General features: G+C 40.1%; 2 long non-coding RNA genes and 1 other non-coding gene across 3 annotated transcripts; all 3 read right to left on the reverse strand.

The window, feature by feature from the left end:
• Positions 1-5,490: 5,490 nt before the first annotated feature.
• Positions 5,491-6,386, reverse strand: LOC109128438 (uncharacterized). Its single transcript, XR_002034821.1, has 2 exons — positions 6,328-6,386; positions 5,491-6,076 (listed from the first exon to the last, which is right to left on the reverse strand). It is a non-coding gene; the product is annotated as an uncharacterized LOC109128438 (long non-coding RNA).
• A 197-nt stretch (positions 6,387-6,583) lies between these two features.
• LOC104736537 (uncharacterized) lies at positions 6,584-7,555 on the reverse strand. The gene is made up of 3 exons (XR_759585.2): positions 7,522-7,555; positions 7,072-7,105; positions 6,584-6,963 (listed from the first exon to the last, which is right to left on the reverse strand). It is a non-coding gene; the product is annotated as an uncharacterized LOC104736537 (long non-coding RNA).
• Positions 7,556-10,542: 2,987 nt separating this feature from the next.
• Positions 10,543-10,649, reverse strand: LOC147929404 (small nucleolar RNA R71). Its single transcript, XR_015579073.1, has one exon. It is a non-coding gene; the product is annotated as a small nucleolar RNA R71 (small nucleolar RNA).
• Between the last annotated feature and the right edge of the window lie 6,692 nt (positions 10,650-17,341).

The following is a 17,341-nucleotide window of genomic DNA, read 5'->3' on the forward strand; positions in this document are numbered from 1 at the left end:
TTATAATAATTCTAATTTACAAATATTTCATAAGTCAGCCGTTTAGGTCGATAACTCACCCATATCAGTCAATTGTTTGAGAAATACTTTTATTAAAAAAAAAATTTAAAATTCAAATTCAAATTTTGAATTCCTTTTAAATAAAAAATCGCTAAAATCTCATTTATTACGCGTGTGGTTCTTAACAATAAACATAATTATTGTTTGCGTCTCCCCAACAACACTTTTTGTATTCTCGAGAAGGTATATAATAAATTAATATATTTGTTGCATAACTCAGCCATAACTTTACCATAACCCAGCCAACCATCAAATTAGAATGACTAAATAACCGACCAAACCGAACCGAACCGAAAAAAATAATTTTTAAAATTTGGTATTTTTGAATTGGTATGTTTGGTTAATTTCGGTTATATTCGGCTTACTTTCGGTTATATTAAGCTAATCTACTTAATTACAATATATTTTGAGTTATTTATTGTTATATATTAATCTAACCGACGCATAATCGGAAATAACCAAAAAAACTTGATTTTTAAAAAATATATTCAAATGGTAATAATATTAGTATATCCATATTACCACCTTAAACCAAACACATTAAAACACATTATAACCAAAACCAAAAAACAAATAATGTTACTCATCTCAAACCCTAAACCCCAACCTTAACCCTAACCCCTAAACGTCATGTGTTGTATGTTTAACACATTCAGGTGAGAATATATAAAAATCAATATTTCTCTATAATTATTACTTTTTATTGGTTATAATAACACATTCAAGTCAATAACTCAGCCATCACTTAGTCACTTCGTCGGAATTTTTTAATTTTTTATTCGAATTTTGATTTCAATTTTTTAATTATTTTGTATAACATATTGTGAAAAAACTAATTTATAAATTTATTACGCGTGTGAATCTGAGCAGGCACAAAATTATTGTTTGGGTTTCCCCAACAATACTTTTTAAAAATTTATTATGTGAAAGACCAAACTAAGTCGTACCAAGTACATAACTCAGCCATAACTCAGTGGTACGAAGTACATAACTCAGCCGTACGAAGTACATAACAGAGATAACTCAGCCGTACGAAGTACATAACTCCATAACATATATGTTTATTTAATATTTATCAATATTATCATATAGCCTCAATTCAATGTGTATCATATGGCCTCAATTCAATATTATATAGAAAGATGGCAATTTGTATAAGCTGTGTTTCTTAATTAATTTATAGTTTTATGCATACTCTATACAAGCACATCTTAAATGATAAAACACTAAGAGGAACAGAGATCAATTGCACAAACCATTTGACTTGAATTGGACATTTTAGCTGTCCGTAGCTCATTTTCTAGCAATGATTTGCTTTCTTGTATAACTCTTGAAGAAATAACAGGCTGCGAAGGACCAAAGAAGGAACCAAAGCTGCATAAAAAAAAAAGATAAATTAGGTGATCATCATCAAAACACATTCCAGAATAATTAGAAAATGTACTTAAACCACGTCAGTCGAAACTGTTTGATTTCCTTTTTGACATAAACAAGAAAAATTTAACAGTGGATTCTATAAAAAAAATGCTTAGTGACATGGACAATAAAAAATGATGTGTATTTTAATTTGTTGATGTGTATTTTTTTTTAATTTTTTATTCAAAATCGAAAAACAAAACCCAAGGGGTAAATTGTAATTATCCCGACGGCACTAAACATTTGAGTAATTTTCAAAAGATTTATAAATATGAGTAATAAACCAACTTTTGGATAACATTTGAGTAATTCTTTCTATTTTATAACGTTCAATGTCAAGTGGACGATGAACCACACAACAGAAAAACAAGATAAATGGATTGAAAATATAGAACCGCCCTACCTAAAATCACCAAAGCACCCTAACTATTAATCAAGGCAATACAATTAAAAGAAGAGTCCTTATATATTTTTCCTATCACTACTTTTTAGTTTCACATAATATTTAATATTAAAGTGTTTCTATAACGATGACGACGAGTACTCACTCTATAAACTTAGATAATAATATATACACTCCTAAACTGAATGATTATAAAAAACAGTTACTAATAAATAAAAAATATTTATATATATATATGAGAATATAGTCAAAAACATCTGGAGAGAGACAGAGCAAGAGAAATCCACAAATTACCTTAAAATTGACGTTTATGGCGGAAGAGTTTACACTATAGGGCGAGGGAGAAGAGTAGTGAAATTAGTATTGTATATATATATATAATTTTTAATCATTGATAAGAGACGACGTACATAGGAGATGTGGCTGTGTGGTTTGTTTCCATGTATGTGGCTGCGTGGAATGCATTGCGGATAAATTACTTTTGAAATAAATGTCCACACACTGCAAAAAAAAAAGTGCATTCATACCACATGATAATAGCTCGATTTACTCAACTACTATTAAAGATTGTTTGTAATTTTGGTTATTATAGTATAGTGCAGGGCCGGCCCAAGTTAGTTGGATGCCTAAAGCAAAAAAAATATATATATTCGAAACATGTATATTCTAGGTTCGAACCCGTCAGGTCCTGCAAGTTTGTGAACGACAATGACCAATGTACCACAACAACTTTTCAAATATGATGCCCATTAATTTTACTATATTATCTGCTGTTTAAAGCATGTGCTTTACTAGCTTTAGCTACGGGCCGGGTTTGGTATACGTTTATTAAAAAAACTTTTTCTTCCTTTTTTCCTCTCTCTCACTAAAAATCAAAAGCTCTCCCTTCTCTCTAAAAACACCCGACGCCGCCTAGGTTAAACCGGCTCCGGTGGCTTCTTTAGCATCGGAGTTGGGGTTTTTCTTGATCTTAAATTTTGGCTCATCCATGTCCTTGTTTTCTTCTAACGGCCTCAGATATGGTAATTTCAGATCTAGATTATGAAGCTTAAACCTTATCGCCATTTGGGTTCCTGTTGCTTGTCTATAAATTTTTGTCAAGCTCAGCTACGGATCTGGCTGTCCCCTTTCACGGCTGAGGTAGCCGTCAGCCGGATCTAGATCTCCTTCCTTCTATGGCTAGGTTCTGGATCTGTCTCACCGCCTCTGAGGGTTCTCAAGGACCATCATAAAGAGGAACGCACGACATCTCCATTCGGTTTTAATTTTTGGTAAAGGAGAATCTTGTATTCTTATCTGCTTGTGTGGTTTTCTTGTCACATATCTATTTTAATTTACCAAAGGTTTAGGTTTTATTGGTCTTCTTTTTGGAGTTCTGGATTTTGATCCGAGAAGTAAACGATTGGATGTAGTGTATTTTGCATGCTCGGGTTTTTTCCCTTTTGTTCACCTCTTTTAGTCTTAGTCTCCGGGAGGGTGTTTGTACTCACCGGTTTTGTTCTCTGGAATGATTAATATCTTTGCCAGCCTTTGTAATATCTCTTATTGTAGATCAATGAAAATCCGATTGACGAAAAAAAAATATAGCGTTTATTAATATCTAGGTGGGAATCTAAAATTATTTTGTACGCGAATAGCCAAAATAATTCACTATATACCGCCAAAACACTTTGGAACCTAAAAAAAAATCACTTATTACCGACTAAAATCTAATTTCTCTCATTTGTTTTCTATAGTTCTTCTCCTCTCCTCCAGTACCTTAGCTATCTTCAGATTAAGATTTTTTTTTTCTCTTCAAAATCTTCGCGATCATTACACTAAACCCTAGATTTGATTTAGAATGATCGAGAGAGAATGAAAGAGAGAAAGAGAGAGCGGATAGGTTAGAACAGGGGAGAAGGAGAGATTCTCATTCCTTGAATAATAATGACCTAGTTACAAACTATTTATAGGGATACAACAGAGTATATATATATAAGGAAACTACTAGAATGTACATTTATAATCGTAAGAAGAACGGGTTCTTATATCCTAAAAAGAACACGTTCTTATATCATAAGGAGAAAGCGTTCTTATAACTTAAGGAGACCGCGTTCTTAGTGTGTTCATGTTCACAGCTTTTGGCCCTTTTTGTATTAGTCTCGAGGCACTGACGACAAGACGAGCCCAGCCACAGATCCGCGCTTGAGATAGGAGGTAGAGATTACTAAGATCTTTCCAATTGTCTCAGATATGGTGTCGTATCTTTCAGGTGGGTCTCTTAACATGTTGGTGTTCTTCTCTCTCGTTAAGTCTTTGTCGTAAATTGTTGCCTTCTAGGTTGCTTTAATTGTGTGTGAAAGGTGACAGCTTTTAGATTTTGTTTCTATCTCTTTGAGAACAATGGTGTTTCCTGCTGGTTCATGATGTTCAGTTTCATGTTCAAGGATTGGCTTAGTTGCAGTTAGTTAGTTACCATCTATTATTCATACTGATTACTTGTTTTTCTCCTAGTTAGATCATTTTCATGAAGTGAAGAGCAAATAAGAGACAAATAAACTCTTTTATGATTCACAACTTTCACGTAAGTATTGTTTCCCTTGCTCTTGTTAGACCTTTAAGTCTGTAGCTATTTATTGTTTCAACTTAATTTGGTTATATCCATTTGATTCTCATAACCTCCTCATATAGTTTAACTTTGTCCATTACTAGTTTTCCATGTCCCCTATGATTTCCTTGTACCGACAGAAGAATGAGGATGCCCAACGCTTTTGAAGTTCACTTGTCGTACTATCCTTAAAACTGGTGAGGTTCCAAGATTATATCTAAAGAAAGCGAACAGATCCTAGAGATGATATACAGCTCCATGTACCTTCTATATCTTCTCACTTGGATGAGTTACATGTGCATGTTCTTAGAACTTAGAAGTTTGTCTCTATTTTTTTGGTGATGTTAGTCTATTTTAATTAAGATTGGTGGCACTTGATGTTACGTAGGACTTTATGTTATGTAAGACTTCTTTTGCTTAATGTATATACATATATCCAATTAAATAAATTCTGTCAAATAGGATTTAAATATACAATTATTAAATTTATATAGCAAAAGAATAATACTAATTTTGTGTTAACATAAATGTATTATAGAATTCAATTAGTGCTATAATATGAAAATGCTATTATAGCATTTCAAAAACGATATTGTATATGAGGGTCTACCATGACTGCCGATGTCACTGCATGTACGATAACACTATGTAATATCTATAATAAATGTTTTTTCTAGTGCTAACAATGTTAATATTTGTTGTGGTGACACATAAATCTTTTTTACTCGCACAAAAGTCCACACACAAATCTTTTGTTGTAATTTTCTAGGAAAAGATTGTGTATATATATATATATTAATTTATTTTTGGGTTATGATCATTAATATATAGGAGATGTGGCTGCGTGATTTTCTTCCATGTATGTGGCTGAGTGGAATGCATTGCGGGTAAGTTTCTTTTGAAATAAATGTCAACACACAAATCTTTTTTACTCGCGCAAAAGTCCACTTAATTTTTTTTTTGTCGGTTAAATTCCATTGAAATGGAAAGCCCATTAAGGCTGCTACAATTGGTTCACGGAATAAGCCCAACAAGCTGGAATTTTACATATTATCATAATAAAGAAAAAATATTGTAGAATATTCTACACAATAAAAATCCAATTTCAGGACACATGTGTGTCCGCATGTTATGCGTTTGATAAGTCTCCAATGCTCACCGACAACAGCCTTTCGCCGCAAGCTCTGTTCATCTCATCACCGCTTCACCATCAAAGTTTGATATCCTTGTAGATCCATAATACTCTTTATATGATCAGCTAATTTACTGCAATTAGCCACTTGATAAATCCTTCTTCAGAATAACCGCCTCATCAGATTTGTTGGAAACATCGCAAGCTCAATAAAAAACATTTATTAACAAAGAAAAGAGAATTTGTATATATATATGAGATATTAATCACAAACATCTCGAGAGAGACAAGGAGAGAGAACCACAAATTACCTTAAACTTGCCGTTTGTGGCAAAAGATTTTACACTATGGGACGAGGGAGAAGAAGAAGTGAAATTAGTATTGTACATATATATATATATTTGGGTTGTGATCATTGATAAAAGACGACATATATAGGAGATGTGCTTTCATGGTTTGCTTCCATGTATGTGGTTGTCTGTAATGCATTGTGGATAAGTTAATATATATATATATATATATATATACTTTTTAGTTTCACATAATATTTTTGTATTAGAGTGTATCTAGAACAATGAAGAGTACTTAAGCTTAGAGAATAATATATACACTCATTAACTGAATGATTATAAAAACAGTTACTAATAAATAAAAGAATTTTTGTATATATACGAGAATATAATCAAAAAAATTTCAGGAGAGACAGAGTGAGAGAGATCCACAAATTACCTTAAACTTGACGTTTGGGGCGAAAGAGTTTACGCTCTGGGTGAGGGATAGAAGAAGAAGTGAAATTAGTATTGTATACATATATATTAATGTATTTTTAGATTGTGATCATTGATAAGAGATGATGTATATAGGAGATGTGGCTACGTGATTTGCTTCCATGTATGTCGCGGCGTGGAATGCATTGCAGGTAAGTTTCTTTTAAAATAAATGTCCACACACAAATCTTTTTTACTCGCACAAAAGTCCACTCAATTCCTTTTTTTTTGTTGGTTAAATTCCTTGAAATGGAAAGCCCATTAAGGCTGCTACAATTGGTTCACGGAATAAGCCCAACAAACTGGACTTTTAATTATTATCAAAATAAAGAAAAATATTGTAGAATATTCTACATAATAAAAATCCAATTTTAGGACACATGTGTATCCACGTGTGTTGTGTTTGATAAGTCTTCAATGCTCGCCGAAAACACCTTTTCGCCGCAAGCTCTGTTCATCTCGTCACAGCTTCACCATCAAAGTTGATATCCTTATAGATCTATAAAACTCTTTATATGATCAGCTACTTTACTGCAATTAGCCACTTGATAAATGCTTCTTCAGAATAACCACCTCATCAGATTTGTTAGAAACGTCGCTAGCTCAATAAAAAACATTTATTAATAAATAAAAGAGAATTTGTATATATATATGAAATATTTATCAAAAACATCTGGAGAGAGACAGAGAGAGAACCACAAATTACCTTAAACTTGTCGTTTGTGGCGGAAGATTTTACACTATGGGGCGAGGGAGAAGAAGAAGTGAAATTAGTATTGTATATATATTTATATATATATTAATTTATTTTTGGGTTGTGATCATTGATAAAAGACGACATATATAGAACATGTGCCATTGTGGTTTGCTTTCATGTATGTGGCTGTCTGTAATGCATTATGGATAAGTTAATATATATATATATATATATATATATATATATATACATTTTAGTTGCACATAATATTTTGATATTAGAGTGTATCTAGAACAATGAAGAGTACTCACTCTGTAAGCTTAGAGAATAATATATACACTCCTAAACTGAATGATTATAGAAACAGTTACTAATAAATAAAAGAATATTTGTATATATACGAGAATAAAATCAAAAAAAATCTCGAGAGTGACAGAGTGAGAGAGATCAACAAATTACCTTAAACTTGACATTTGTGGAGGAAGAGTTTACGCTCTGGGGTGAGAGAGAGAAGAATAAGTGAAATTAGTATTGTATACATATATATTAATTTATTTTTAGATTGTGATCATTGATAAGAGATGATGTATATAGGAGATGTGGCTGCGTGATTTGCTTCCATGTATGTCGCGGCGTGGAATGCATTGCAGGTAAGTTGAACTGAGTTTATGATACCAAGCTCTTGGTCATTGTTTCAACCCATATATTGCTTTCTTTAATTTAAACACCTTTCCGGGACCAATAGTGTCTTCAAGTCCTGGTGGTGGTCTCATATAGACTTCATCTTCTAGTTCTCCTTGTAAGAATGCATTCTTCACATCCATCTGCCACAATTCCAAAGATAGATTAGTCTCATCTCCGACCGCATCACGCCAAACTTTATGTTCTTTAGCTTCCTCATAACTTTATGGAATCCAATGTTGATCAATTTGAGTGAGGAACACTTGTTGCTCAACAGGAAAATGTGCCAGAGTGCATACAACTTGTATAGGGTGAGCAACAGCCTCACTATTGTAGAAGATGCGAGGATTTTTCCAGTTCTTAGGAGCAGACTTGAGTCTTTCACTTCGTCGGAGGGGAATAACTTCAATAGCCTCATCCTTTGTAGCCTCAACCTCTGTAGCCTCAACCTGAGTTTGATGTTCTTCCACATGATCTTCTTCCTCTAATTTAGGTTCATCTCCCCCGGAAGCAAGATCATCCTCCTCGGATACACATTCTTCACCTAGATTGTTTAGTTCATCTTCAGCTTTATCATAATTATCTGCTTCTTGACTATGAGGACTATCAGTTTCATCTAGAGAAGAACAAGGTTGATGTTGATTATTCGCAACTCCAAACCTTTCAAGAAGAATGCAGAGATTGTCTGCTCTATCTGATGAAGAGTAAGGAAGATCTTTCAAGTCCTCCCAATTACTTGTATCATAGAATCCCTTAGATTCTAAGAACTTGACATCCCTTGAGACCAAAACCCACCTAGCTTCAGGTTCATAACACTTATATCCCTTTTGAGTAGTTGATATGTTACGGTTTTGACTCACTTTGACCCCGTTTATTTGATAGTTTTGTAGTTGTTTGAGTCATTTTCAGGTTATAATACGAGACTAGGAAGCTAAAAGCAAGGATTGGAACAGCAGGAGCAATCGGAGCAGAAAGGAGTTGAATTGGAGCAGAAAAGCTGATTTTAGACCCAGGAGCACATGCTCCCGATTTCCGAGCACATGCTCCCAACTCTACGGATTCATGACGACACGTTGCAAGCATCTAGGCGCCGATTCCCTGCCTAATTCCCCTTATTTTAGGCGATCCTTTGTGAGAGAAAGAGGGCTGAGATCGATTTTTAATAGGAAGATTTGAATTTGGATTCTTTTCTTATTTTTCTCTACTTGTATGCTATTTAACCTAGGGTTTTGAGTAGAGAGAGGATACACCTTTTCTTTTGTTTTTGAGCGACGTTTTTGGTGAGAGGAGAAGAGCGGATACTTTGTGAAGCAATCTCTAAACCCTTTTTATTTGGATGCTATTGAATTTCTCATCTATGTTGGCTATTCATTTCTCTATGTCTGAGTAGTTTTCTTTGCTAGATTAGGGGTTTCAAAGGGGTTTCATGGGTTAGCACAGAACACAAATAGGGCTTTATATAATCGATTGTCTTCACTATTGTTAGACTTAATGCTTAGGTTGATTTGATCACCCAATCTATGATTCTAGGTTTATCTATTCATCAAAAGTGTAATAGGTTGCTAGAAAAGACATTAGTGGGCAAATTATCCTAGACCTGCGAAAGTTGATGTGTAGGTGATTTGTGAACTTATCATTCCTGTTCTTTAATGCTTGTCTGCGATTCTGGGCTCAAACGACAGTTTAGGGTTTATGGACCGCCGAGCATGTGCTCCGGATGTCTGAGCACGTGCTCCGCGTTTCCGCACAGAATCGATCAGATAGAGTTATTGATACCACGACAGTGGATCAGTTTATATTTATGTTTGAGTTCTAGACTGGTACTCAATCTATGCCCTGAATAGTTGTTTAGTTGCTATCTCTGAAATTCCCGAGAATTACCCCCTGATCTAGTGTTTTGCTTATTGCCTTTTTATATCGTTTTAATCACGTTACTGTTACCAAACAAACCCAACTTTGAATTGTCTTAGCTTGAAATTGAACCAATAGAACCATAGAGTAAAACTTGGTCTTCGTGGGATTCGACCCCTAAGTACTACTTCTTTGCTGTGCACTTGCAGTAGGAAAATAGGGTTTAAAACTCTGTGTATCAAGTTTTTGGCGCCGTTGCCAGGGACCAAATTTTTACCTTTGGTTTTCGGCGAAATTACTAGACTAAGACCTTACTGATTTGTCTTTCTGCTTCTTCTTTGCGTGTGTTTCAGGTGCATGTCAAGAAGATCTACAAGAAGAAACAACACCGAAGAACTAGTTGCTTTGTCAGCCGCAGAGCTCTCTTTGGCAGAAAGAACAAACCGCAAGAACAGAAAGTTTCAATCCGTCAACATGGGTGACAACAGAAACAATGAGGATATGGCTGCCGATTTGCAGCAACTTCGACAACAGTTGGGGCAGTTGCTCCGTGCTCAACACGAAAGAGCCGCGCCGCCACAACCGTCCATTGGGGACAAGGACAACCCGCATGTGTTCTACACCAACCGAGCGGCGATTGTTCCTCCCGCCATCCCGAGACAAGATTTTGAGATCAAGCCACAGATGATCTCTCTAGTGAAGCAGCACCTATTTCACGGTCTCCCAGCTGAGATTCCGATGGACCACATCGAGAATTTTGAGGAGATATGCAGCACCACTGGTTCAAATGGGATACCGCCAGACTTTCTGAAGTGCAAGCTCTTTCCCTTCTCTCTTGCGGATAGAGCTTCACGTTGGCTGAAGTCATTGCCACCTGGGTCTCTGACATCATGGGAACAGTGTAGATCTGCGTTTCTGGACCATTTCTACACCAAGGCTAAGACCGCTGCCCTGAAGAACAAGATTTCATCGTTCAAACAGCACACTGGAGAAGCCTTCTGCGAGGCTTGGGAGAGGTACAAAGAGTACCGTAGAGAGTGTCCGCACCATGGATTCAGTGATGAACAGATTCTGGGCATTTTCTATGATGAAGTTAACTGGGACTACAGAAACGCTCTCAACTCGGCCAGCAATGGGGATTTCATGACAAAGTCTAAGGAAGGAGGATATCAGTTGATTGAGAACCTAGCTGCAAGCTCTAGCAACAAGGCTCCTGAGTATGACAGGTCCATGAAGGTCAACAGTGTCGATACGCAAAAGATTGACGAGTTGACAGCCAAGGTGAACCTTCTTCTGAAGGGGAGCCAGAAAATTGTCCATTTTGTCGATGAGACCGGAGAAATGCAGCTAGCTCAGGAGATTTGTGATGGAGAGGATGAAACAATGGAGGTTAATTATGTGAGTGGGCAAGGTTTTGTGCAGAACAGGGGTTTCAACCCGAACTACAGAAACCATCCGAATTTTTCCTATAGAAGCACCAACGTGGAGAACCCTCAGGATCAGGTGTATCCGCAGCAAGGAGCTCAGAATCAGATGGGTTATCAGAAAACCTTCTCAAACAACTTCCAAGGCAAACAGTTTGTGCCCACTCAAAACCGTTTCCAAGGGGGGAACCAGCAGGCATATACAAGCGCTCAGCAAGCACTGCCTTACACCAACCAGCAGTTGGGACCTTCATCTGCTAGCAGCTCTCAGGATGAGCTGAAAAACATGATGCAACAACTCTTGGTGAATCAACAAAAAGCTTCAGTGGAAATCAACACTAAGGTCGATACCATGTACAATGACCTTAATGGGAAGTATGAGGCAGTAATGTCACATGTGAAGAAGCTTGATGTTCAGGTTGCACAGACTGATGAAGCCGTGAAAAGAACTCCTGGGACTCTGCCCGGAAAAGGGGAAGCAAACCCGCGGAACGAGTATGTCAATGCGATTGAGCTAAGGGGAGGAAAGAAGTTACCCCCTGGAGAAGCACCATCCGCTAGGCTTGACAAGGGCAAGGGTATTGCTGAGGAGTACCTTCCTCAACATGCTGCTGAGACTCCACCGTTGAGTCAAAAAGAAGCCAAAGCATCCGGCGAGCATGTGCTCCCATCCAGCGAGCACGTGCTCCCGACTCCCGATCAGACCGTTCCTACTGAGGTACCTCATGCACGCGTGTACACCCCTAGGGTTCCTTACCCTGTCCCTCCTAAGAAATCTCGCAAGGATTTGGAGGATGCAAAGTGCAAGGAGATGTTGAGAGAATTGACGGTAAAACTACCCCTAGCTGATGCTGTTCAGATGATACCTGCTTTGAAGAGATATGTGAAAGGGTTGGTTTCTGGGAGAGTGTCAGAGGAAGAGAACGTGATGATGGTTTCAAGAGAGTGCAGTGCTGTGCTGCAAAACAAAGTGCTAAAGAAGAGAGATGATACAGGGCGATTTGTCTTATTCGTGAGAATCGGTAAAACGATTTTTGCAAACTCCCTCTGTGATCTGGGTTCCAGTGTGAACCTTATGCCATATTCAGTGGCTAAAAGGCTGGGATACACGAAGTTCAAGTCTACACGGATTTCGTTAGTATTCGCGGATAGATCCACCAAACGCCCCATAGGAGTGTTGGAGGATTTACATGTCCAGATAGGGGACACGCTTATACCAGCAGACTTTGTGGTTCTGGAACTTGAAGAAGAACCACGTGACCCCCTGATCTTAGGTAGATCATTCTTATGCACAGCTGGTGCGATTATAGATGTGCAAGGGGGAGCAATCGATCTCCAGCTGGGGGATATGATCGCAAGGTTTGAGATGAATAAGCTGCTCAAGAAACCTATGATAGATGGTCAGACTTTTGTGGTTGATGATGGTTCAGAGGTTGCACATGAGGTCACCGATGAAGTTCTCACTCTCGACCCGCTGGAGGTTGCCTTGACAAAGGCAGAGGGTAAGTATGGATTTTTGAATGAGGAAGCTGATGGTTTTACACGCATTTTGGATGCAGGTACACGGTTCCAGCAACTGGTAGCTTACGCCAGCCTAGACGATGAGAACCAATCAGAGGAGGAATCCACCGAGGGAGCACCTGCTCCGGATTCTGGAGCACATGCTCCGGTAAAGTCAGCGGATGGTCCTTGGAGCGAGTTAAGAGCTCCAAAGGTAGAGCTAAAACCACTTCCAGCCGGGCTAAGGTACGCGTTCCTAGGTCCTAACTCTACATACCCCGTGATAGTGAATTCTGAACTAAACAATGTAGAGACCGCTTTGCTCCTTTGTGAACTTAGGAAGTATAGAAATGCTCTAGGGTATTCACTAGATGACATCCCAGGATCTCACCAGAACTTTGCATGCATAGGATACATCTAGAAGATGAATCAATGACTTCGGTAGAACATCAGAGGAGGTTGAACCCGAATCTAAAGGATGTTGTTAAGAAAGAGATAATGAAACTTCTAGATGCGGGTGTAATTTATGCTATTTCTGATAGTTTCTGGATTAGTCCAGTTCATGTAGTCCCTAAGAAAGGTGGAATTACAGTGGTTAAGAATCATAAGGATGAGTTGATTCCTACTAGGACAGTTACGGGACATCGCATGTGCATAGACTATAGAAAACTTAATGCTGCGACCCGTAAGGATCATTTTCCTTTGCCGTTTATTGATCAAATGCTTGAGAGATTGGCTAACCATCCTTATTACTGTTTCTTAGATGGCTATTCAGGTTTCTTTCAGATCCCAATCCATCCCGACGATCAAGAGAAGCCCACATTCACATGTCCTTACGGCACCTTTGCTTACCGCAGAATGCCGTTTGGCTTGTGCAATGCACCAGCGACCTTCCAACGATGCATGATGTCCATTTTCACTGACCTGATTGAGGATATAATGGAAGTTTTCATGGACGATTTCTCCGTCTATGGGAGCTCCTTTTCCGTTTGTTTGTCTAATTTGTGCAGGGTGTTGCAGCGGTGTGAAGACAGACATCTGGTGCTGAATTGGGAGAAATGCCACTTCATGGTCAGAGATGGAATAGTGCTGGGACACAAGATTTCTGAAAAGGGGATTGAGGTTGACAAAGCCAAGGTTGAGGTGATGATGAGTTTACAACCGCCTAATTCGGTAAAAGGGATCCGCAGTTTCCTTGGCCACGCCGGTTTCTACAGACGGTTCATTAAGGATTTCTCCAAGATAGCAAGACCACTTACCCAGCTGTTGTGTAAGGAAGTGAAGTTTGATTTCGATTCTGCTTGCTTGGAGGCCTTTCACACGATCAAAGGAGCTTTGGTTAGCACTCCGATTGTACAACCGCCAGATTGGGACCTTCCCTTTGAGGTCATGACTGATGCGAGTGATTATGCCGTGGGAGCGGTTCTGGGACAGAGAAAAGACAAGAAGCTGCACGTGATATACTATGCCAGCCGCACCTTGGATGAGGCTCAGTGCAAGTACGCTACAACCGAGAAAGAACTTTTAGCGGTTGTGTTTGCTTTTGAGAAGTTTCGATCATACCTTGTTGGTTCCAAAGTGGTTGTTCACACTGATCATGCAGCATTGAGGTATCTACTGACCAAGAAGGATGCAAAACCAAGGCTACTCCGTTGGATTTTGTTACTTCAAGAGTTTGACTTGGAGATTAAAGACAAGAAGGGTATTGAGAACGGAGTTGCAGATCACTTGTCAAGAATGAGGATAGAAGAAGAGCTACCCTTGGACGATAGCCTTCCTGAAGAACATGTTTACTCAATCGGCATCTTTGATCCCGCTGAGCACATGCTCCGCCTGGGAGCACATGCTCCAAAATACCCGTGCAAGGCAATCGATACCCACAAACAGCCGAGTTTTCCTTGGTTTGGAGAGTATGCAAACTACCTAGCAGCAGAGAAAGAACCTACTGAGTTTGTGGGGAACAAGAAGAAGAAGTTCCTAAAAGACATAAGGCGGTATTTTTGGGATGAGTCTTACCTCTATAGGCATTGCTCGGATGGTGTTTTCAGGAGGTGTGTGACTAAGGAGGAGGTTCCTGGAGTCTTGTTTCATTGCCATAGCTCACCCTATGCTGGACACTTTGCTACTTTCAAAACCGTGTCCAAAGCTCTTCAAGCGGGTTATTGGTGGCCTACCATGTTCAGAGATGCGCAGCGGTTTGTGTCTACTTGCGACACATGTCAGAGACAAGGGAACATCAGCAGGAGGAATGAAATGCCTCAGAATTTCATCTTGGAGGTTGAGGTATTTGATGTTTGGGGAATTGACTTCATGGGACCTTTCCCGAACTCATTCGGCAATGAGTACATATTGGTGGCTGTAGATTACGTGTCCAAGTGGGTAGAAGCTTTATCCAGCCCTAATAATGATGCAAAGACCGTGCTCAAGATGTTCAAGTCGGTTATTTTCCCACGGTTTGGTGTCCCACGGGTAGTCATTACTGATGGTGGATCGCATTTCATTAACAAGGTCTTTGAGAGCCTTCTCAAGAAGAATGGAGTGAGGCACAAGGTCGCCACCCCCTACCACCCCAAAACAAGCGGCCAAGTTGAGATCTCTAACCGGGAGATCAAGAGCATTTTGCAAAAAACAGTGAACACAACAAGGAAGGATTGGTCTCTGAAGCTAGATGAGGCTCTATGGGCTTATAGAACCGCCTACAATACACCCCTGGGGACTACACCGTTTCACTTGGTGTATGGTAAGGCGTGTCACCTTCCAGTTGAGCTAGAGTACAAGGCCGCTTGGGCAGTGAAAATGCTGAACTTTGACACTAAGAGCGCCCATGAAAGGAGGAAGATGCAACTGCATGAGCTAGAGGAGATTAGGCACCTCGCCTATGAAAACTCAAAACTCTACAAGGAGCGTACCAAAGCCTACCATGACAAGCGAATCCTCACTAGGACCTTTGCTCCTAATGATCAAGTCTTGTTGTTCAACTCTAGGCTGAAACTGTTACCCGGAAAGCTAAGATCACGATGGTCCGGACCCTTCACCATCAAGGAGATTAGACCATATGGGGCTGTTGTGTTGCTGGACACAAAAGGAGGAGAATTTGTGGTGAATGGACAGAGGCTGAAACCATATCTTGCCGCCTCTGAGCACGCAAGGGGTGAAACCTTCGCCCTAGGCGACCCTCCTATTGCCTAAGGAGCTTTCGAGTCAAGCTAATGACTTAAAACAAGCGCTGGGTGGGAGGCAACCCACCAGGTATATATTGCTGAGTCTTTCTTTTTCTTTTTAGGATTTGTTTCCTCTCTTTTCGGTTTCAGGAATGTTGGAAGCAGATGCGGAGCAAATGCTCGCCGGACACGAGCAACCCGATGCACATGCTCGGCAAACTGAGAAAAAAGACGAAGAAGATGCGGAGCACATGCTCGCCGGACGCGAGCAACCCGATGCACATGCTCGGCAAACTGAGAACAAAAGAAGAAAAAGAGAAGAGCGATTGGGCCAGGTAAGTTTAATGAATTTCAGGCCCAGGCCCACCAGGCCCAGGTAACCCACCAAATCGCAAACCCTTCTCTCTTTTCTTCTTCCTTCTTTCTTCTTTTCTTCTCCTCGTCGCCGTCGAAGCTCTCTTTCTCTCCCATTGCTAACTTTTTCAAAACTAGACCGATTTCAGTGATTTTTGAGACTAGATTGCCTTATCATCCATCACAATCCTCAATCTCTAGTCCATTTAAGCACACACTCGAGGTTCAGATGGCCCCTAGACGCTCTACCTCAGGAAGAAAGAGCACAACAAAGAGACCAACCGACGATTCACAATCATTCCCGTGGCCACGGTGCGAAGGAGAACCGTTCAACTTGAACGTTGACTCGTTACCCGCCGAATCTGACACGGTTTGGGATCAGAGGGACGCCAACCAATACAACAAGCTGTTGTCCATAAAGATCGAGCCCACCCGCACTCTTTGTGATGACACGCTCAAGATGCTCGGCTTGCACGACCAAGTCTACCAGATATTGTGCCAAGCGCGTGTTGGGATCTTTACCACTTGGGAGGGAGACTTATACCCTGACTTGGTCCGGCAGTGCCTCGCCTCCGCCACACTCACACACGCTGACCCCAAGAAGAAATCCATCGCCGGCGCCACATTCTCTTTTAACGCCGGCGGGCGCCGTTACGAATTGCCCCTGCATGACTTCGGCCTCCATTACGGGTTCTATCTCGAGGACGAGAACATGAGCTTCCCGAGGAAGTTCCCAGAGGCAGCCACCTTTTGGAGCTTGATAGCTTCGGGGCCCTACCGCTCCAACAGGGCCAGCCAGACGAGCATCTCGCATCCTGCAGTCAGGATCGCCTCCCGCGTCTTCAGCAACGTTGTCTTCAACCGCGACATCGGGAACAAGGTCCACCACGACGACTTGCTGATGTTGTACTTGGGGTGCAGCTTTTTGACACCCGCGGCTCCCGGAGCACATGCTCTGTTTCCTGGCGCACCTGCTCCATCTCATGTGCGGTGCAACTTGGCTATGCACTTCGCTGAGACGATCTGTGCTGCTAAGCACAAGACTTCTGGCCGTACAGAGAGGATTGGCAGCCTTCTCACTCATCTCTTTGAGCACATGCGGATCGATCTGACGAGGTATTCTCGTGTAGAGCAGAGGGAGCGCATTGACATACAACATCTGGTCCACTCCCGAGTCATCCAGTTAGCCAATCCCTTCTACACCTACCGGTACGGTGGCCCTGACGGTAATCAGGGGAGCATTCGCCTCCCAGCTCCTGAGCTTACGCAGCTAACCACGGTGGATGATCTGCGTTTCTCCCGCGCCCC

The sequence above is a fragment of the Camelina sativa genome, chromosome 13 (genome assembly GCF_030686135.1).
Source record: "Camelina sativa cultivar CO46 ecotype springtype chromosome 13, ASM3068613v1".
Classification (NCBI taxonomy): Eukaryota; Viridiplantae; Streptophyta; class Magnoliopsida; order Brassicales; family Brassicaceae; genus Camelina; species Camelina sativa.